The 23,021-nt window shown below is 43.8% G+C and overlaps 1 pseudogene across 1 annotated transcript in view; it reads right to left on the bottom strand.

Annotated features, from left to right (window-relative positions):
* Window positions 1-1,778: 1,778 nt before the first annotated feature.
* The window catches only part of LOC143841826 (cytochrome c oxidase subunit 7C, mitochondrial pseudogene), a 164,590-nt pseudogene continuing 143,347 nt past the window's right edge, over window positions 1,779-23,021 (bottom strand). The window contains exon 3 of the transcript XR_013232873.1: window positions 1,779-2,273. The product of XR_013232873.1 is annotated as a cytochrome c oxidase subunit 7C, mitochondrial pseudogene (transcript). The remainder of the gene's footprint in view (window positions 2,274-23,021) is intronic.

Below are 23,021 nucleotides of genomic sequence, written 5' to 3'. Positions count from 1 at the left end.
GCAGGAGATTTGGGAGTGGATACTCAAAGGGTGCAATGCCCCAGAAACTGCCCTCTAAAGCAGCCATTTTCTCCAGGGGAACTGATTTCTGTAGCCTGGAGGTTTGCTGCTACACTTCTCTTAGATATATTCTGTCACCAAGCAGGATAGGGATTAGAAGGTCTTGAGATCTAAAAGTGAAAATGAAGGGGGAGAAAGGCAACAACATGATGACTGTCTTCAAGGGCCTTCCTCGAGCTTCACCTGGGGTGGAGTGCCCCTCCCGGCTATCCTTGGTACACCACTGAATCTGTTACTAAGATCTCTTAACCATGACAGATTAGATAAAACAATAATCCCATGTAATTAGATGGAAAGCTCCTGGTTCAAATCTTGCCTTTACAATGAACAAATTTTGCTTAACACGTAACTGTACTTACAGCAAGGTATGGGCAGGAACCAAACCATGAAGCAAAATTAATCATAATGTTTCCCCTTTTGTTTTTCACAAAAAGACTTTTGTAACAGGTTCACTGTCATGAAACTTAATGAACTTTTAAAGCAGTTAATGGCAGTTTATCGATGGAGCACAAAGTTTTTATTTATTTATTTATGATATTTATTTATGATATTTATATACCACCCTCCCTGAAGGCTCAGGGTGGTTTACATAAAACAAGAATGATACAGATAATTCAATATTTATAACAATAATAATACAATAGTATCTGTAGGTAACATAGTGGAGATAAAAAGCGGGGAGAACATTATGTCAACTAACGCATACTGATGACCCTGTGGGTTGTATGGATCAGCAGTGGTTACCATAGGAGGGAGGTTCAGGGGCCAGTGCGAAGTGATTGGTTCAGGTTGACCCCAGCCAAATGTCTGGTGGAGGAGCTCCTTTTTGCAGACCCTGCAGAACTGTTCAAGTTCCATCAGGGCCCTGATTTCCTCTGGGAGGTCATTCCATCAGGTGGGGGCCAGGATGGAGAATGGTCTGGCCCTGGATGAGGTCAAGCGAGCTTCCTTAGGGTCAACCAGGTAGTTGGAGGTAGCGGAGCGCAAGGCTCTTTGAAGGGTGTAGGCAGAGAGGCGATCCCTCAGGTAAACTGGGCCCAGACTGTGTATGGCCCCAAAGGTGATAACCAGAACCTGAAGCTGCTGGAGGATGGATCAAATGTGGGACCTCTGTGGTGTTGTTGTGTTCATGGCTGCTGTGTTCTGGGCCAGTTGTAGTTTCTGGACCAAGTTTAAGGGCAGCCCTGTGTAGAACGAGTTGCAGAAATCCAATCTAGAGGTGACTGTCATGTGGATCACTGTGGCTAGGTGTTCCAGAGCCAAGTAGAGTGCTAGTAGGGCTTGGTGAAAATGGTAAAATGCCAGTTGCACTACCGTTGTGATCTGAGCCTCCATTGAGAGGGGGGCATAGAGTATCACACCCAAGTTCATTTTATGCACTAATCTCCTGGTTCAGTTTGATTCATGGTTCAGCCACGAACAATGAACCAAACCATATTTTCCTGCTGTGTGAACATCCCTAGTTACCGCGTCCCACCTACAGCATAGAAACAACAATACTGGTTTTCTTGTATAGGACTGTTATAAATAGAGAGTAAGGGAACTGGCTTTGTCAAAGAGCATGCCAGCTTCAAGGTTATCATAGAAAGTATGAGAAAGAAAATATCTGAAACTGCAAGAGTGACTGCCTCTTCATGGTTTAAATAACTCAGAAAAGGGAAACTAGTAATGTAGAAATGCCCCAAGATATGGAACCAAATTCAAATTGAATCCCCCACTTGCATAATTTAAAGTGCAATCTCTTTTCCATCTTGTATCTCAAAATGCAAATCTGAGCAAATCACACCATACTGCTTCTATATTTTACTTTTATTTACCGACATATCCAGTTTGGGTAGATATTGGTTGCTTTCTCTCACACAAAAAAGAAAGCTGTTTGTAGGATATTATCCACCTCCAGTCTGTTCGCTTCTTCAATAGCTGGTGTCTTACTGTAACAAAGGGAAAGGCAAACCCACTTCCAAGGAAGACGTCATTATTGCCAAGAATCAACATCGATTTTCCACCAAAAAAGGAAGGTTCTTTTCCAGACCATCTTTATAACGCAACTGCCAAACAGCCGAGGTAGCCAAGCGGCGGACATTGGCTCCCATCATGGCCCTGCAACAACAAGCCTAAAGCCTATATACTTCACAGCTTCCAGTGAGATGTGGATTTAAGTTCATCCCTGTGGTTCTTAATCCAGCTAGTGATGTGCGCATGGATCTGTTCACCTGTATCAGAGGATGAAAGAGTGGGTGTAAGGTGGAAGAAAAATATCCTCCTTGTCCCTCTCCTTACTCTTACTGTGCTGTGTTTCATTTGAAGCAAGAGAGAGGGAGTTATGTTAAACAGGAGGAACAAAATACACAAACCTTGCATTTTTCCCTAGGCCTCCATTTGTTTCGTCTAATAGTGCAGCCTCAGACACATGAATGCAGCCCCTTCGTCATCAGCAGCAGTTACTAGAAAGAACAGCAGGCCTAGTGCCTCAGCATGGGGCTGGAGCTGTCACTTGAAAATCTGGCCCGCTATCACCTCACCAGCCCATCCCAGCTTGCTCATTAGCTGTGCTCTGTATGGAAAACCACTAAAGATCATTAGCGGGGTAGACTAAAGCCAATGTGCCAGCATAATGAAAAACAATTCAGCAGTTCCGTATGCTCTGCTAGTTGTGTTTGTCATAAATGAGTTGTGGAGATTTGGAATGAATGATCCATATCATATTGAACTGTCCTTTTTATTGCTGACAACTGAAGGTTACTGAGAAGCTGGGTCAGTCTCAGACTGTGTCTAATTGGAAACCTTTCCTCATTAGTATCTGATGTTGACTTGTATAAGTTGATGAAATTAGGAGCACAGCGGAATAGATTTTATTACATGGCGTAAGCTGGTTGAGCTGTCTTCCACTGTGGTGTTATTTTAACACTACCCTGCCCCTTTCTTTGTTGACGAAGGCTCCCAGCAGTGGGGTACATGTTGAGTGAGGCAGGCTTAAGAGGATCTAGAAGACTGAAAACATCAACATGCCTCAGGAAATTGAAACCATGTGCATATTTATGCCACATCCATTTCAATAAATCTTCTGCAAAAATATTCCTTACAGCTCATTTGGGGTTACTTTGTGGGTTTGGATTGCAAAGGAAGCAGAAATGTTTCCCAGGTTAGAGAAGGGGGGGAGTTCACAAAGGAAATAGCAGTTTTGCCTTTATCCCACTTTTTGCAAGTTTTGTGGAAAAGCTCAACATTTTAAATAATATCCCAAATGTGAGGTTTCTGAAAAAAAGTAAAGGTATGGTGGGGCAAGGGGGAAAATTATTTCTTCCTGATTATTCTGCTTCATTCCTTTCCCAGTGATTTTAAAATGTTAGAAAACCAAACATACAGGTAGAAGAAACTAAACACGCATCTGACGAATTGTAGGAAATGAATGACATGGAAATGGATTAGGTAAACACCTCTCAGTTTTCATGAACCACACCATTAAGCAGTCTGGACTCCTCATCCAGTTTAACTGTCTGGGAAGGTCCTAGCTCTGCAGAGCAGTATCTAGGTTGAACAACCAAGGGCAGGATGACATTGCCACTCAATCCCCTGTACTTGGTTCTTGCATCCTTGTATTCAGCATCCTAGTTTCTCTATGAACATACAGAAAAGCAAAAAAAGGTAACTTACCTATACGCAGACAGCTGCAGCTAATCTAATTAGACAGTGAGGCAGATGCTGTTAATAGGACTCACCAATGTAAAAAAAAATGGCATTTGGCGATGACAGATCCATGAACTAATGGAATGTCTATAATTTGCGCTTAAGGATACAAGATCTGCCAGCAATTCATAAGAGCATATATCTCCCTAGGGATATATGATATGTTCTTCTATGACCTATAATATGTTCTTCCCTGTCCATGCTTTTGAACTATTACTAATGATGTCTGAACCACAGAAGGTATCATGGCAAACCTAGAAATATAAATGCCTATAAGAATTTAAGGCAAACTCAGGAGAGGGTTACCAAAATAGTAGATCCCTCTGAAATCCTCTAACATCTTTCTTAAAGACATTCAGACCAACAATGTTTTGTTACAACTGAAGCCCACATCTTGTGACTTAATACTAAGGTATAAAGACATCTTCTCCAGTTAAGAGGTGCATTTCTTCATGCATACTGCTTTCCTGGCGACTGTCTTTGCCCTTTAGTTATCATTACTGGACTGAATCTTTTTTTCCCACCTAAAATGGTAAATGCATGCTCTTATACCCACTCATCTAAGCAAATTTACTATGAAGCAGGTTATCTCAGACAGCAGATTATATACTCCATTTATGGAGACACTTCTGACAACAATAAGCCAGTTTGACCACAGCCTAGAATGAGTTGAAGGAAATTTGAGCATTCATGCGTACAGGTTACCCTTCTCTACTCCCTTCTTCTTTATGGCTCCAGGGACACTTCTTAGGCCATAGTCATAGAATTTGTACTGTCTCACTATTTTTTGCAACCAAAAGGTATACATGTTTATTCATGGACATTACAAGCAAGTATCCACAGGACTCTTGCCTTACTTTTTGATGGCTGCCTCACAGCCATATCCTTATCCATGGTTCCTCTTAATATTTGTGAAACCGACTGGGGAGGTGGAGTGTGTCTAGGGTGTCCAAATTGGAATAGGGGCAATCAGGGTGCAGTCCACCCCTACAGCTCCTGCCCACCCTCGCTGGCCACTCACCCCTCAACTCACGCACTGTGAACACAGCACGACAGACCCCAGCACACTGACCACCATCCTGCCCAGCGCTCTGCACCAGTCTTTAAGGTTACAAGGAGGGAGGGGGGTCTGTAGAGGCCCGCCGACAGTCTGCCAGTGGGACATCCCGGAGGGGCTGTGGATGGTGTTGCACACACTTTTCACTGCTACTAGGAACATGGCTGCCTTGCTGACCAGAACATTGGTCTCAGAGCCTCAGCTCTGGGGGGAGCCTCCACCTGCTCCCAAAGCCCCTCCATGGGCCACAGGAACACAAAAAAAGTAAGGAGCCATACCAGAAAATGCAACAAACCAGGAAGAGGGGAGGTGGGATGGGTGCAGTCGCCACCCACTCCCAAAGACCCACGTCGGGCTGTGGGAACACTCAGAACAAAAAGGAGCAGCAAAGGAAAACACAAAAATCAATGAAGAGGGGAGGGGAATCGTTGCAGCCTCCACCTGCTCCCAAAGCCCTGCGCTAGGATGCGGGAATGCCCAGGACAAAAAGGAGCAACAAGGGAAAACACACAAACCACTGAAGAGGAGAGGAGAGGAGAGGAGAATGGCTGCAGCTTCCACTCGCTCCCAAAGCCCTGCTCTGGGGCATGGGAATGCAAAAAATAAAAAAAAGGAGCAAAAAAGGTAAATACAAACAACCAGGAAGAAAGGAGGGGAGATGGCTGCTGCCTCCACCTGCTCCCAAAGCCCCACGGTGCTTTGTGGGGCTATCATGAGTCACGGGGATAAGGGGGAAATGGCCACCACCTCTCCCACTCCCAATGCCCCGCAGTTGCCTCCATGCCACTACTCTAGCCTCAGCAGCAGCCCAGACACAGACTGAAGAATGACCGCTTCTTTCCCCTACCCACTCCCATGTCCTGTGCCCACCTGCCCACTCTTAGTGCTGTTGCCACTGCTGCAGGGGCCCGCTGCTAGAGCCTGTTGTATTTGGCATACAATAGGCTTATCTGCTAGTAAATAAATAAAATAAACATACAGGACAAAGTTTAGAAAGAAGAGAGTTTACACAAAACACAAGTATGGGGAATAGAAGAGAACAATTAGTGAATGAAAATTTGTGGTGTGCATCCCAAAATTTGTAAACCAAAATTGTACACAAAAATTGCTGGTTTGAGTCCTTGCCATAATATCTGGAATGGTAAACACATATCTAGGACACCCCTCTCCCCCCCCAAAAAAAATCCATATTGTTTTTTCATGTTTGGGTGCTTACCATTGTAAACAATTGTCTTTGCTGCTGCCACTGTTGCCAAGGCCAGCTGCTGCTGCTCTGAGCTGGAGTGCCACAAGCTACGTTTAGCTATTGTTAGTATGGCCTTATACTCTGTCAAGAGATTCCTTTATAAAATTGAAATTGGTCCTTAAATATAATAAACCATTGTCCCTTGAAAAAGTTGTAAGGCGAAATGCATCGGGATTTGTGTGAAATTATAAGAATAAAGAATTATTGAAGAGAGAAGACTCTGTATAAGTCCATTTTGGATATTTTATTGCCATATTGGTTCCCCAGTGCATCTATATTTTTCCAGATTTCTTTCTTCACTGGGACCCACCCCTCCCAGTTCATTATTTTTGCTCTGAGCTGGTTGACATTTTCAGAGGAAGGAGATACCCTACCACAGGGAACTTCTTAAATAGTGGGAGTAGTTAAGTAGAGAAGTGGTACTACAGTGAACTCCCAACATTTGGATAATTGATAGCAATTGGATGATTGATTCTTCACATGGAATAAGACATATGCATGCCTTCCTTTTTAAAAGTTCAAACTATTTTCAAAGACTGCAGTGATGAGATGGGGGGGGGGGGGTCTGCAAAGTAAATCTTCCTTACTTTGTAAAAGAAGATGGACCACAACAATGAAGGATGACAATAGCAGTATTTTCAGTGGACAAGTTGAAAATATTGTCAGGGAGTCATTAAAAGATTGTATTTAAAAATTAGAGACAAACAAGAATTTTTTAATGGTGACAGCCAGCACTTTTCTGTCTTCACATACATACCCCCTCATGCACAGGAAACTGTGTTGTCTGTAAATTAAACCCTTTTGTCCATTGTACCTAAAACTTGCCTGTGTTTTAAGTCTTGTCAAGTCATTTCTGACTTATGGTGATCCTACATTACTTCCAAAACATTTGTCATTAAGAGTCTTGCCTGGGCCTTCCAAACAGAGGGCTGTGGCTTTCTTTACTGAATCAATACATTTAATGTTAAGTCTTCTTTTCGTATTGCCTTCCATTTTTCCTAGCATTATTTTTTTTCTGGTGAGTCTTATCTTCTCATAATGTGGCCAATGTTCAATAGCTCTGATTAGTCATTTTAGCTTCTAGGGAGAGTTCAGGCTTTTGATCTAGAACCCACTGTCTGTTTTTTTATGTTCCATGATATCTATAAAATTTGCTAATGAATCATCTTTCTTCCTGTCAGCTTTCTTTACTGTAATAGAGAATATTATAGTAAAAACTACCTTGGTTTTAGTCACCAGGAATACCTCCTCATGTTTAAGAATCTTTTATAGCTTCTTCACGGCTGCCCTTTCCAGTTTCAATCTCCTTTTGAGTTGCAGTCTCCTTTTTGATTGATGATGAAGCCAAAAAATAGGAAAACTTTTTTAAAAATCAATTTCTTCATTATCAGCCTTAAAATTGGGTAATTCCCCAGTAAGTACATTTTGTCTTCTTTGTATTCAACTGTAATCCTGCTTTGGCACCATCATCACTAGTCATTTCAAATCTTTATTATTTTCTGCCAATGTGGTGTCATCTGCATATCTCAAATCCTCACACCAATTTTCACTCCACCTTCATCTTAAACTAATCCAGTTTTCCTCATGTATTCTACATATTGATTGAAGAGCTGGGACGGTTAAATGCACCTTTATCTGACATCTTTGCCAATTGGGAACCATACTTTTCCTCCATATTTTTCCTAACTTTAGCCTCTTGGTCCAAAACAATGAGATGTTGCAGCACACACACTTCTTATAAAACTAGCCATAGCTTTTTTTGATTCACATAGCCAAAAGCTTTGTTGTAATCATTAAAGTTTTTCATTATCCAGGCAATCAATAACTTTTCTGTAATCTATGAAACAGAAGCGGATTTTCTGTGCTCCAGTAACCAATGTAAATTTGCAATATGATCTCTAGTGTCTCTTCCCTTTCTGAATCCAGGTTTAACATCTGGCATTTTTCATTCCATACTGAGTAATACTGCCAATTTTTAAAGAATGTGACCACAGCAGTTTGGGGTGGAAATTGACAGCCAGCAGTGTTTTATCACATGCTGGTATGCATGGTGTAATTACATGAATGCACGCATCTTAACAGCTTGCTCAACAAGCATCTTCTTGAATATAAGCTGAAGTCAATACTCATCTGTCTTTGATTTGTACTTGTTTCAGTATTGACTTTCTTTTAAAAATCTGTTGGCCATGGATTGGGACTGAAGCTTAATGGAAAGAGAAGCGATCTCCCAATACTACCTTCTAAAACCCGTCCTCAAAAAAGGATTAGAACCAACATGATACCTCCTAATCCAATTCTGGAGAGGTAGTCCAGAAATACATCAAGATCAGCTTGGCAACCAGCTACAAAGGTAACTTCAGTGCCCAAACCAGACTGAAAACAAGCCAAATAATTTGTTTCATCCAAGAAAACCTAGAGTTGAGAAGCCATCTTCTGCTCGATAATCTTGCTCAAGAAGGTAATATACAACCTGGCATTTCATTGCCAAGAATAGCAGCATCAAGGGCAACATTCAAGAACAAAATCATCAAGAATTATTTAACAACTAGGCTTCAAAGCCCGCTCGTAAGAGCAGGATTTGAAAGGGGGGGCCACGGCGGCAGCCACAACACCCCCTGGGGACCCCCCCACCCATCCCCCCTTCCTGTCGAGTCCCTGGCTTCCCTGCAGGCCTTGGAGCAGGCCCAATGCATTCCCAGTGCGACATGCCTGCTCTGAGGCCTGAAGGGCAGCCTCCCCCGCTGAGTCCCCGGCTTCCCTGCAGGCCTCGGAGCAGGCCCGCCGTGTCCCTGACATGGTGGGCCTGCTCCAAGGCGCGCAGGGAAGCCTCCGCTGCTCGGGTTACTTCCCGCCGAACTCCAGCCAGTCAGGTAATGGGCCAATCGGATCGAAGGCTAATGGGCCAATTGGATTGGCTCCTCACCTGAATGGCTGGAATTCCTGTCAGTTCGGGTGTGGGGCCAATTGGAAGGCGCGAAGCTGGCCCCGCCCACTTCTCCACCCACATAGGCCTTAAACTGTTTTGAATCCTGCTCCCAGCAGTTTCAGATTATGGGAATAATTTCTATTCTCAGGCCAATTATGCATGGGAACACCACCCTGATATACCACTCATCCAGAGCCAGGGGAAAATCCTGATGCCACATGATGTCAACAGTGGCCAGGGGCTTCCCTGCCATCGACCCAACCCAGGCACTCATGGAGAAAGGGAACGTGGATATCTCTGGCATTCCAGTAGACAGCCAGGGCACCAACAGGGCCTCTGCTAACACATGGCTATGTGCCAGCAGACAATCCAGGTTCCATGGCAGGAACTATGATTGGTTCTCCCAGTGTACTACCACTCAGCACCCTCATGTGGTTGCAGTGCTCCATGGCACAGGTTGGAAACATTGGCAGGATAGTACCATGTGTGGCAGTACAAAACTCTGGATCACCTCCTCCGGAAATGCCGGGGGGGGGGCATCCCAATGCTACACCCTCTGTGTTGAATCGGCCTCAATGAAGCATTCATCATGGCCTCAAGTGGTCATCATGACCTCAACCCGGCATTAATTTGTTCAGCTAGAAGACTAATCTGTTTCTTGCCTTAAACAATTTAAAGTTCTATCAATTTCACCAGAAGTATGCCTGATTATGGTACAAATAAAATCTATATTTTTAAGTGATCAGTTGAAGAGGTGGAGGAACCATAAAGTAGAAAGCTGGGAAGGTGTTTCATTGCCTCCAGAACTTTGCTCCCTTCAAACTCATTCCTTGCTAAGGAATGCAGGAACAGTGCCAGAGGCGATAAACTTGCACGCTATTTTCATGTTTGAAAAATACTGAACAATTTCCCTTCACTTTTAAGATCCATAGAGCTCTTTCTCCCCTCCAAATGTGCATGATTTGTGTATTATCACAGCACTAAGCCCGATAGCGTTTGCTGTTTTGCTTCCAGTCCTAGGGCTGATGGGTCTCAGTTCCTATAGATTTCCATCTTGTCGTCCAAGTGCCGATCCTCTGAAGTTGTACCAAGTATTTCAACCAGGTTTAGAGCACTTTCGGCAAAACAAAACAAATCAAAAAGAAAGAAGAAATGTACACGTTCAATCTGCTCCGGTCAAACACCAGAAGGGTGATGCAGAACTTTCACCAGTAAGATAGTGTTTGCATATGAACTTTGTGGGGTGGGAGAATGAGGAATTGTAAAGGAGGGGAAAATGCATAATGGAGATACACCAGCACTAGGCACAAAATAATTAGCCCAAAGGTCTGTGTAGACTACCATTGTGCATCCAGCAGTGTCTAATGCCATGCTTAGAAACTCTTCTCAGTATCCTTGGCATCTTGGCTGATGACATGTATCACCAATGAAATCGAGATGCGCCTGGACTAGTAAAAGATCTTTCTCTTTTCACTAGAATTTGTGGCAATAAGTTCTATAAGCTAATTGTGTTTTTGTGGGTCTTCTAGTAAATGAATGGCAGGGCTATGAAGTGCATACTATTGTTTGAAACCGACTTCCAATTCATTGTGTTATCTGACAAGATCTGACTTTAACTGAGACTCTGGAAAGCAATTGCTTGTTGCTCGTAGGGTAGGCAATGCTAACCTTGATGGACCAGTGGTCTGAGTCACTGAAAGGTAGCTTCATGTGTGAAAGCATCATGACTAATTAACAGAAATGATTCCAGCTGTGCTTCTACATGTACCGCCCCATGGAGACTTCAGTACATCAAATCCCTGCAACTGGAGTTTCTGTAGTTCAAACGAAGAAAACTGTTCTCTGTTCATGGGCCATGTGGTGCATTTAGGAGATGGAAGCACTCTTGGGCACAGAAGGCCTACATGCCACAATACAATTGTTTCAGGGGGTGGTTTTTCACAGTCCATGGAGTGCAGGAACTGTCGTTGAGCTAAGTTGCTTAACAAAATGCCTACAGATAAAACATACTATTACATGAGACAGCTCCAGCAACCTGCAGACTTCTTAAAATGTACAATTATGCCAGTATGTTCTGCAGATTTCTGCATTTTCTTTTCTGTGCATGCATATCAAAATGTTCTTCTCATAAAAACTTCACCAAGTTTCACCTGAACAGTACTTGTGTAAAAAAAATTATCAGACTCAAACGAAAGAAATAGGCTTATGTAATCTCAAGGCACTGAAAACTGAATGTGGGACATTATTGGTTAAGTATAGCACTGCATTTATCCCAAATTGTCATTCCATGACCTTCGCTCTGCTGCTTCAGCTGCTGTACAAGAAAAGTTGCAGACATTTTGTTGGCACTAAGCTTGAGTTTCATAATGGGCACATTATTTGGCCATGTTATAAAACAGCATCATCCATCTGACAAATGAAAACCTTTTAATGGGTGCTCTCTTAATTATAATAATTTGAAAGAGAACATCAGCTGAAATCAGAGCGAGAAGGTCACTCAATGAGATTTTTGCCTTTGGAGTTCCTTTCCTGTTTAATACTCAGTGCTGCTCAACACCTTTTCAGCACTGATGTTGGCAGTTTATATCGCTTAATGCAGTTTTAACGGGTTATTGTAGCTTATTAAAATGTATAGCCATCCCAAAGTTTCAGCATTGCTAAAAATTAAAACAGAACACAAATATCTCATTATAACAGCATTAAATTCCCATTAAACAGCTTAAAACATACGTACTTCTTACTATAGCCTGCCCTGCCTACCATTATAGCCAGGGGCTACAAAAACCATTCCAAACAAAAAGTTTCAACATGCTTTTAAAAAAAGTCACACAAAATGTTTGGTGAGTTGCTACTAGTGTCATCCTAAATTACAGCTTCCTAAGCCCACTGACTTCCATGGAAGTCAAGGGTGTAACTCTGCTTAAGATGGCACAGTAAGAGGAGGAAATACAGTAACAGCTCCCTGCTTGCCATTGCAGTCCAAATTTAGAACACAGACGGTATTTTCCAGAAATCATTTTTAGCTAGTCTTAGATTACATATCTGGACAGAGGGGCAGATCTGAAAATTTAGGGAGACTGAACCAAAGATACATAAGAGTTTCTACATCAGAAAACCATCAGCAATTCCTAGAAGATACCACAAATTCTGGAAAGTGACTGTCCTGGGTTTTATGTCCAGCAGCAGCCAATCTGAATCACCTCAAGCTTTCTTGCAAGAAGGGATAAAGGATATCTCTTTGTCAAGGAAGAACATTTCACCAAGGGCTGCCCTTTTATAGCTGTTTCACCCTCTGCCTGGCTGCTAACAGCTGTCTGATGCTATGTGCTTTGCCCCACACTTTAGGGGCCTATACTCTCAAGGTTTAAGAAGTTGTGTAAGGCAGCACTTTAACTGTCATTGAGTAGAAGAATTCTCCTGATTTAAAACATCTGGTTGAAAGAAACGTATGCAGTTCTCCTTGCACCGAGGTAGCATGTAGCAATAACAAATACAGTCTTGTAGAACTGTTTATCCTACTACATCAAGATCCAAACTGAGACTATTTATACGACCTGCAGCTGTAGCAGTTGTCTGAAGTCACTTACATCAGGACCTTGTCCCTCAATCTATGAAGCCTCACAGTACAGTTTGGCCTTCTAATGCCTTATGTGGTGGCCTCTAACCTGTAGCACCAGGTTCCCCGCTCCTCCAGTTGCAGCCAGCTGAGTGACCTGTCAGCCCCACCTGCTTCACAGGGTGTCTGTTGTGGGAAGAGGACAGGAAAGCTATTGTAAGCTGCTTTGAAACTCCTTCAGATAGTAAAAAGCCGGGCATGAAAACTAACTATTCTCCTTGATTTGGTTGGTCACAGATTTCACCGAGTTGAACTTCTGCCCAAACATTTCACTTTCTCCATGCCTGAGGTTTTGGGAGTGCCCATGGGGTCCTTATGATGGGTAAGAATAGACACAAACCAGGAAAACGTAGTTCACTTTGGTTTGTGGTTCATGGTGTGACTGGTTCATGAGTCACAAACTGTCATGAACTTTTAGGTCCCAAATGAACTGATTCAGTTCATGAGGCTTGTGATACAGTAGAACACCATCCTGTTGTCCTAGAAACACCAAATTCACAGGAGTCTCCAACTGACTCTCTTCTCCTGGGCCTCCTAGCTTGGTGGAGATTAGATTTACAAGGTCTAAGGCCCCCCAAAGAAGATGCCCGCATGAAAGTGCTTTTGGGAAAAATGTCAGGTACAGATTCAAAAGTGTATAGAATGGACTCCTGCAAGCTACGCATGCCAAATGTAATCTCACCCTAATTTTGACATCTGGTAAGCATTTTGATTGAGCAGAGATAATTTGTTTAGAAATATCTGTGGACACAGCATATCCTCAACTTGGGTCTTGGGTTAGGAGTACTTTCATACGGTGGTGTGAACTGGAAAGTTAGTGCCAGTTGACTTGCCACAAACTTCAGTTCACAAGCCGTGAACTGGTCAAAATCCATCACAAACCTTAGTTCATGAGCCTGTTTGTGCCCATCCCTATCAGTGGATTCACTGGCAGTCTCAGTCCCTGACCCTGGTTTCTTGTCATATGCCACTGCTATTTCTGGCCCAACACCCACAACTGTCTATATGCCCCCTAATGGCCCTGGAAGTCAGAGGGCCCCAGAACTTCAGGATCTGCCAGTTTCAACCTTCATATGGGATCAGCCACCATGGTGCATGCCCTCATCCTCCAACAAGCACGCACCATGCTGATCCCTGACAGAAGGATTCTTCTTCTCCTATTATTTTCCTGTAGCTTTAAACATGCCAAATATGCTTTGCAGAAGAAAAATAATTTAAATGAAAATGTATCTGATGAAGTCTGCCCCGGCTCTGAAAACATCTGCTAGAATAATATTTGTTAAGCTTTAGGATGCCACTGGACTCCTCTTCTGTTTCCAAAGCAACATGTGTAGCCGCTATATGTAAAAGGAAACAAGCAACTGGGTTCGTTGTTTAAAGCAGGGGTTCCCAATCCCCGGGCCGCGAACCGGTACTGGTCCATGGAACCCTCGGTACTGGCAGGCGGGGGGGGAGGCGCCTCCCTCTCCCCTGCCCCCCGCAGCACAGCACTCACTGCACCAGGCGCAATCAGGTGACGAAGTAGCCGATTCGCTCAAGCCTAGGCCCACGGGGGGGGGGGGGAGGTGCTGGCACACTGGTGGGCGCAAATGCACAGGCGCAGCAGCTCCACGCAGGCGCATTTGCACCCACAGGTGCGCCGGTGCCCATGCCTCCCTCTCCCCCCCCCCCATAGACCGGTTGAGGACCACTGGTTCAAAGGTTTCTTTCCTTCATAATAGCACTTCTTTACATCTCTTCAGTTGGTCAAAGTGGAGGAATGTGGCAGCAACGCATTCCTCTTTGCAAAAGTGCTTGCCACATCATAGCTCTTTGCTGTTTAAAAAGGTACCAATCCTCTGATCAGTGTCTGAAGCATAAGTAGTGTTTCAGCAAGGGAGCCCCTATCAGCAGACAGCTTCTCATGAAGAAAGATAAGAGAACATAATTGTTCCATGTGTAAGCAAAGATCGCTTTATCAGGGATTAGCCAATTATTATAGATGCAAAAGGGAATGACCTGAAGATAAAAACACAAGGAAAAAGAAAGAGAGCCTGTAACACTGGAGGAAAAATAGGAGAAAAGGAGTTGGGAGTGTCCTGGTACTTCAAAAACTAGCACAGTTTTATTCCCACTTAAGCTCTTGTGGACTAGAGCCAGGTCAGTAACCCAAAAAATTGTTGTTTGGGGCATTTTTTTTAAAGGGGTCAGAGGAGGCACCACTCTCCTATTATAATCAGGCTGACTTTGAAAGCAGCCATCCTTAGCTGTGCATGGGCAGCAATCCAATTTCAAGAAGGCTGGGGGGTGGCACTGTGGAGGGGCAGAGGCAAATGGATTTAGTCCCTCATAAGCACGACTCCCACATCCTCAGTCTCCAGCCACTTTTTGCTGCAGGCACCTAGGCAGGATGTGAAGTTTGTCCTTCACCAGCCACCACTGCAGATCTGCCCCAACACTTATTTGTGTTGACACCAGTAAAGGCTGCAGGTCTGTGCCAGCAGGGGCTTTATTGTCTATGCTGCGAAGCTGCTGTGCATACCAGGCTGTCAAATTCCAGGGCAGATCTTCTCCTCCTCTTTTTCTTGGTGGGGGAGAGGTTGCAAAGGGAAAGGTTGTGCAAGGTGGCAGAAGTCAGGCTGGCAGACTTGCCTGCTTGCTGCAGGACAGGCAAGTGATGGAAGCTGAGTAGGTGGCTTTGCACGGTAGTGAAGCTTTCTGGCCCAGAGTGCCACACAAAGGAGACTCTGCAGCAGGGAAGAGGCATCACCAAGCCAGCCAATGTGCTGTGGTGCAATGGAAGCCTCCCCACGTGGAAAAGGTCACATGTCTAGGCTCCTCCTACAGCAGGAGGAAAGCTTATTGGTAGGTCAGAGTATGTTTTTGGTGGGGTGTTGCCTGTGTCAGCCTCCCCCCTCCCAAGGCTATTGGCTTGATGAGAGCCCTTGAGTCCATAAAACGATATGCTAGAATAAAGTGTTGCCTTTTTTGCCATCAAGTCACAGTTGATTTATGGTGTTGCCACTTCATCCTGCAATTGACAGGGATTTTATAAGAACACACATGCTTTCTTTTACTGCTACAAATGCAAGACTGATCTCTAAATGTTGGTTGAAAGTATTTCAGTTACATGGGACAAGGGGTGTGACCTGGGGATGGGAGCATTTGGCTTGAAAGCAGTTTGTTTTTCAAATGACAGTGCTGTGATTTAGTGGAATTTTAAAATACAAGCTTTTCCTTGCTTTTAAGGCCCTGCTCTGACAGTGGCTGTCTTAGATGGACACTTTACTAGATATTTACTATGGCAGCTGCCACAGGAAATGCCATGCTAAAGTTAGGTTCACATATCCCTAGCAGTCCCAAAAGCCTGAATTAAACATATGTAAAATCCATTTTTGTTAGTTAGGAAAAAAGACACTAGCCGTGACTTCTTAAAGTAATATTCTCTAAAGCAGTGGTCCCCAACCTTTTTATCACCGGGGACCACTCAACGCCTTTTACTGAGGCCCAGTGGGGGGGGGGTAGTTTACTCCTCTACTCTCAAGCACTGCCCTAGTGCTCTCTGATCGCTATGGTAATGTTTAAACTTCCCTTCAAAATAAGATACAGACACGCCACAACAATGAAGTGTGTTATAAAGGGCTGGGGGGGATGAAGTAAAGGGCCGGGGGGGGAGGCATCCTTCAGGGCCCACCTCCAATTAGTCGAAGGACCACATGTGGTCCGCAGCCCACAGGTTGGGGATCGCTACTCTAAAGCCAGTTTGGTGTAGTGGTTAGGAGTGCGGACTTCTAATCTGGCGAGCCGGGTTCGATTCTGCGCTCCCCCACATGCATCCAGCTGGGTGACCTTGGGCTCGCCACGGCACTGATAAAACTGTTCTGACTGAGCAGTGATATCAGGGCTCTCTCAGCCTCACCCACCCCACAGGGTGTCTGTTGTGGGGAGAGGAATGTGAAGGCGACTGTAAGCCGCTTTGAGCCTCCTTCGGGTAGGGAAAGGCGGCATATAAGAACCAACTCTTCTTCTTCTTCTTCTTCTTCTTCTTCTTCTTCTTCTTCTTCTTCTTCTTCTTCTTCTTCTTCTTCTAAAGGACTATCACAGTGACTTCTGCAGTGATGGTGTTCAAGCATACCAAATATAGACCGCTGCAGTTAATCCTAACCTGCAAACTGTATTCAGTTGCTGTGGACAAGTGACACGCTCAAAATTCTCCCCTTTTGCAAGAAAAGAGTGGAGATCTGAACCCAAGTCCTCCCAGTTACGCTGTAACACTTTAACTGTTCCACCACAAAATCTACAGGTATTTATGATAGTGAATAGCCAGTTTGGAAAGGATCAGTTACCAAGTGATTTTCCTTTCCTTTTTCATTATTTATGTAAATCAATATTCTTCAGAAGATGACCTCAGCTGATTGTATGCATCTCAATATCAAGCTGGACATCAAATGGCATTCCAGGCGAGGAATCTCTTTGGCAGCCTCCCTCTGTTCATTGACTTTTGAATACTTGATTTTTACTCTATATGCTGCCAGTGTCTCAATTTTGATGCACAATTTACATGCGTAACTAATCTCAGTCGCATCAAGAGAGCCAGTTTGGTGTAGTGGTTAGAAGTGCGGACTTCTAATCTGGCATGCCGGGTTCGATTCTGTGCTCCCCCACATGCAACCAGCTGGGTGACCTTAGGCTCGTCATGGCACTGATAAAACTGTTCTGACTGAGCAGTGATATCAGGGCTCTCTCAGCCTCACCTACCCCACAGGGTGTCTGTTGTGGGGAGAGGAATGGGAAGGCGACTGTAAGCCGCTTTGAGCCTCCTTTGGGTAGGGAAAAGCGGCATATAAGAACCAACTCTTCTTCTTCTTCTTCTTCAACCAATACATACATACACTAGGATTTGTAAATGTCTACTTCTGTATGCCATATCTAATCAAAGAAAACCAAGTTTATTTTAGGCTGATACTTATCAATCTCATGGCACTCAGTTATTCACATGCATACCATTTGTTGGATGGCCGCCAATGTAAATTTTCTGCAACTTTAAAAAGAAATGTTATTTCCACATTATTGGTTTTATAAGTGAAAACAGTTTGTACTTTTGTTTCAGCTGCTCCAAAACAGATAACCTGAAGGACTGCGTGTCTCATTATGCCCCCCCCCACAGGGAACTTCATTCTGTGGGTGCTAATCTACTAGAGATCCCTTAATCTACTAGAGGCCTTTTTGGTCCTGGCCCCAAACCTGGGAGAGCTGAGAGCCCTAATTAGAGTTCCACAGGACTTGGAAAATGGAACTCTTCCACTAGGTCTTTGGTTGAGGTCAGAGCCAGGAACAACGGGGAACCCTCCTCAGGTTATGCAGTAATATCCAGCATACCCTTGGAGGTGGATGGCTGCAGGGATGGGGGGAGGGATTATACCACCTATCTTGTTTTATCCTCTTTTACCTATGTTTTGTTGTTTTGTTTTGTAATGGGATGGGGTTTTATTGTGTTTTATGGGAGGGTTATATTGTACCCTGCCACGAGTCCCTGGAGAGTGGCGGGCTAAAAATCTAGTGAATGAATGAATGAATGAACGAACGAACGAACGAACGAACGAATGAACCTGTGGCAGGTGCCCTTGATTCCCCCCCCCCCGTGTCTCATGGGTTGTCTGCTCCTTCAAAATAGCTTTTATTGAGACACAGCTCATCTAGTCAAATAGTGAGACAAAACTGTGTGGAGGAAGTTCAACAAGAAAACCAGGGCTGGATTTATGCCCAAACTAAACAAACTACAGTTTAGGACTGTAGATTATGAAAGACTAAATCACCACTATCCATTATCACATTATTTGGGGGGGGGGGAGGTCTCTTAAACTATCAAGTCTCTTAAAATTGACTCAGCACATTCTCAGCAGGTTCCAGTCCTGTTCCAATTCTTTAATATGAAGCAGCTCACTGTACAGTTCCAGCAATTCTATATGTGTCTCTACAAATACATTTTAAAATAAATCCATGTCCATGGTTTTAAAATCAGTGAAACTAAATGAAGAGCTACTTCATACCTCCTAGGGATGCCAGTTCCCAGGTGGAATCTGGGGACCCACTGGAATTATAGCTTATCTCCAGACTAAGATATCAGTTTCCCTAGAGAAAATGGCTGCTTTGGAGGGTAGATTCCATAGTATTATGCTCCACTGAGATCCCTTCCTGCCCTCAATCCCTCCCACTTCCAGCTCCACCCCCAAAGTATCCAGATATTTTCCAACCCACAGCTGGCAACCCTAACACCACCATATGAATGTGCTCTCACAACCCAAGACCCAAATGCCTATAAGAACATTTCTTATCTATAGTTTTTTTTATCTAAATGAATTTGTAACCCATGTTTCAACTATAAATTCACCATTAGTTATCTATGGAGGAGAGGAAGACTGGAGGGTGCCTGTATATTTAAACACCCCCAACACACCTGTAGAAACGAAGGCAACAGTGTTGACATTTTTCATCCACAGAAATTCTGATTTAATCATTTGTAATTTCCCAGGCAGTAAGAGTCATTCTGTGCAGTCCTTTCATGACTTGAATTAAAATCTGTAAAAAGTAAATGGTGGGTTTCTCCCCCCCCCCCCAGGGCCAGTTGTTGCGATTCTGCGATGTAGAGCATTTTGAATATTTTTTCTCCTCAGAAACACAGATCAGCCCTTCATTTGCTTTTCACAGGAAGCAGGAGTCTATCTACATGGCCCTTTTGTGGCTCATAAAGGCACAGCTGCTATAAATCAAACAAGTGGTGGCATTACTGAAGGGAGAAAGGGCTGCACGTAGCATTTTCCCTGACCTCTTTGAGAGGGAGTCAAGTCTAGAGTTTAATGAAATGAAATCTCTTTCCAGGGGAATATGAATGAGGCTGCCTCCAGAGCACTGTTCTGAGGAAATGATTTCAGCCAGCCTCTGAGAAGATTTACACTTGGGTCTCCTGTGTCAGGAGCTAAAGTCAGGCTGCATTCACTACCTGGGGACCTTTGAAGGAAGTTGTGCCTTATCTTCAAGCCAATAGCTGCTCCGAAAATTGCTTAAAGTTATCAAAAAAAAAAATTCAAAGAGACTGATAGAAAGAAATGAAACAAATGCCCTGAAAGACAGAACTTCTTCTGTAAATATGAAAGTTGTCCTAACTAGGCTTCTTCTGATGTAAAGTCAAGCAGGAAGAGGATTAAAGATATTCAAGCAGAAATTGCAAAGCAATAGAATTGGTTAATTTCATTGATCTGCTACAGCAGGAGCTGGGGGCAGAGAGGCTTTCCCCCTCCAAAACATCTTTCCCTTTAAAGATTACTGCGAGGGCTGGCAGTATTGTACCTATTCCAAAAATAACCCCAACTGTTGCACTAACAATGCAATCTTATGTAGAATTAATCCAGTTTAAACCTATTCATGTCATTGAGCTCAAATTGAAGTAACTTTGCATAGGATTGTTCTGCTTATATTTTATTCAAATTAGGACATGTGGAGAATTAATCCCATTTTGGTTAACATGGAAAAGGAGGTTACAGAAGAAGAGATGACCACAAGGCACAATGTTAGGCCCTTTGCTTTTGCTGCGCATTCGCCTCAGGTATATTTTGCTCTTCAGAATGCCAACTCACTTTCACGTCTCAGGAGCACCAGGCTCTCTTTTGACTTCTGCATGGAATTTGCTCCCTTCAGTACTCAGTTTGTTTTCTATTCACTGTATGCCTTGGTTCTTTAAAAGTCCTATTTATTTGTTTGTTTGTTTGTGTATATGTCGCCACTCCCATACAATAGCTCCTGAAGGGTCACGAAGTCCTCATTATTGTCACTGTTTCCCCATTTCATTGATCTGAAGTTGAAAGTAATTCCCGTGCATAATGATTCTGTCAGATTTTCTCCCTCTCCCACCTCTGGGAGGCCAGTCTTCCATTGCCTACATGGTGCAGTGTGGTAGGTCTCTCCTTATTGGAGTGCTAAGGATAAGAATCTCCTTAGGGGTCAGCTCCAGGCAGGGTGTATTTTTGGCAATTGTAGGTGTAGATTCTTCCAGCTTTAGTTACTTCCAGGTCACAATTTCAGTAGACAATTGAATCCTTGTGTCTCTCCCTCCTTCATTGGTTCAGAAACTCAGGTCATGTTTCATTTTGTTTTGCAAAACCAGGGAATGTCTAGTGTTATGACTTTAATGCTAGTCTCAGAGGGCTGAGAAAAAGAAATTAACCAGACAATCTGTAAACGCTTAAATAAAAAATGTAATGCACACACACTTCTCATGGGTTGGGGTGGCCAGGCCTGCTCTTACAACTAGACTACAATGTGGAACTGCTCCCCTGGTCACATCCTCCTTCTCTGCTGGGTGTCACATTCCTTCCTGGCTGGCCTCTCCCTTCCCTTCCCTGCCCATCCATCCATAATGGGCTTCACTTTGCAAAGTGCCTAGCAGAGCTGGTGGGGAAAAGCTCACCACAGGGACTTGCAGGACAGAAGCTGCAAGTTCCCCATGGAACGGGCGAGGAGAATACAACCAGAGATCTTCTGTGAGTTTGGTATCTCCAGTGCTCCTGGGGGTGTTCTACCACATCATAAGCCTTACAAACCAATCCAGCTAAAAGTTGGGAGCTAAAAGTTCATGATAGTTCATAAACTAGGCACACCATGAACCATCAACCACAATGAATTGCATTTTCCAAGTTTGTGCCCATCCCTAGTCTTTCCTTATGCCTTGGTACATCCTGAGGTGCATCTACCTCTATAGTGGCCATTAGGTCTTGAGTAAAAAAGAACAATAATCTAAGTAGCACTTTCCTGTATTCATAGTGAATCCTGGAGAAAGGTTCTTTTCACAGAAAGAATTTTACTTATAGAAGAAAATCAGTTGTTACATATCCTGCATTGGTCCTTGTCAGCTCTGTATAGTATTGCATATCAATCCAAACAGAAGCATCTATAAAAACCACAGATATCTGCAAAGACATTGGTAACAGAGTTGGACCTCTGTGGAGAAGCCTTACCTCCTTTGTGAGCCCATATGCCTGCTTCCTCAGGTAATTTTATTTGAAGAGCACATTACACAAAATGTATTACATAATTACAAGAGATTCTAAGGAGGAGACTTCATCACTGCAAGTACTGTCAGTTACAATGCACACTGTGATAATAATCCACTTAGATTCAGTGGGATGTAGGGCCAGGTGTAGAGCACAGTTCAACTACACTGCTTTTACCATCCTAAAGATACATGTAGTATAACAGCAGAAAGCCACACAAGATATAACATGAACAAAAAGGACATGCCTATGCCTTTATCTTTCTGGACTCCAAGATCACTGCAGATGGGGACTGCAGCAAAGAAATTAAAAGACGCTTGCTCCTGGGGAGGAAAGCTATGGCAAATCTAGACAGCAGCCAGCAGAAGTGTGTCTAGTCAAGGCTATGGTCTTCCCAGTTGCAATGTATGGCTCTGCGGAGCCACGGAGCTGGCAGGAGTGAGAGGTACCCCTGCAGGGACGCCGTAGGCCAGGGGAGGAGCCAGGCGTTAAGGCCCGGCTCCTCCAATTATGCACAGGGTTGGTCCAAGCCAGCCCTTGCCTGCGCCCGCTGCACTCCCCGGCCTTTGGAAGAACTCACATTCCTTTAACATGGGTCTTCTGATGGGCTAGGTCAGGCCAGGCCTCGGATGGTGGCGACATCGGCATAATTGGGGATTTTCCCCGAAGCCCTGTCGTCGCCACGTTGGGCTTTCTGGCCCATGCATAACCGGTCAAGGAGAGGCTTTTCACATTATCATCTACTGCCATCCTTTTAAATGGGGGTCCCAGGAAATGAACCTAGGAACTTTTGCATGAAAACCAGATGCTCAGCCATGGCCCTTTCCTCAAAACTCAACTCCATAGATAGCAGTGAAGATAGCCATGAGCCAGCACTTCCATCATGATAACCATCAAGTGATCCACAAACAAGGATCATTTAGATTTGCTAACCTGCAGGTAGGGCTTGGAGATCCCTGAAATCTACTCAAAGCTTACTACTGTTTTCTGCCTTCATCAGACCAGGTTGAGAAGTGTTTGAGCCTGATACTTCCATTTATTAGTCTCTCTCTACACCAGTTCCTTTAACAAGTGCCAACTCTTCAGCTGCAGTCTATGATATCTTTCCCAAGGAAAAGGTGCTACTCTGCTCTTGGTTTCAACCTCCTTAGTTAAAGGCTGTGATAGAAACGAATCCTAGAGTGGCCAGAAACGGACATCAGTCTAGGTAGGAAGTTATCTATTGGAGAGTGTACCATGCTTGTTAGCACAATAGTTTTCTTCACATGCATAAATTTAAACCAGGTCATAATTATATGCATGTTCACATATAGCGTGTGTTAAGAATGAATGTGATCATACAATTTGAGCAAATAATGTATCAGATTGATTTTCTCACCAGTGTTTATCCCTCACCAAATATT

This window comes from Paroedura picta, chromosome 7 (genome assembly GCF_049243985.1).
Source record: "Paroedura picta isolate Pp20150507F chromosome 7, Ppicta_v3.0, whole genome shotgun sequence".
NCBI classification, from domain to species: domain Eukaryota; kingdom Metazoa; phylum Chordata; class Lepidosauria; order Squamata; family Gekkonidae; genus Paroedura; species Paroedura picta.
Note: the sequence above shows the minus strand (reverse complement) of the source record. Positions and strands in the feature narration are given on the sequence as shown.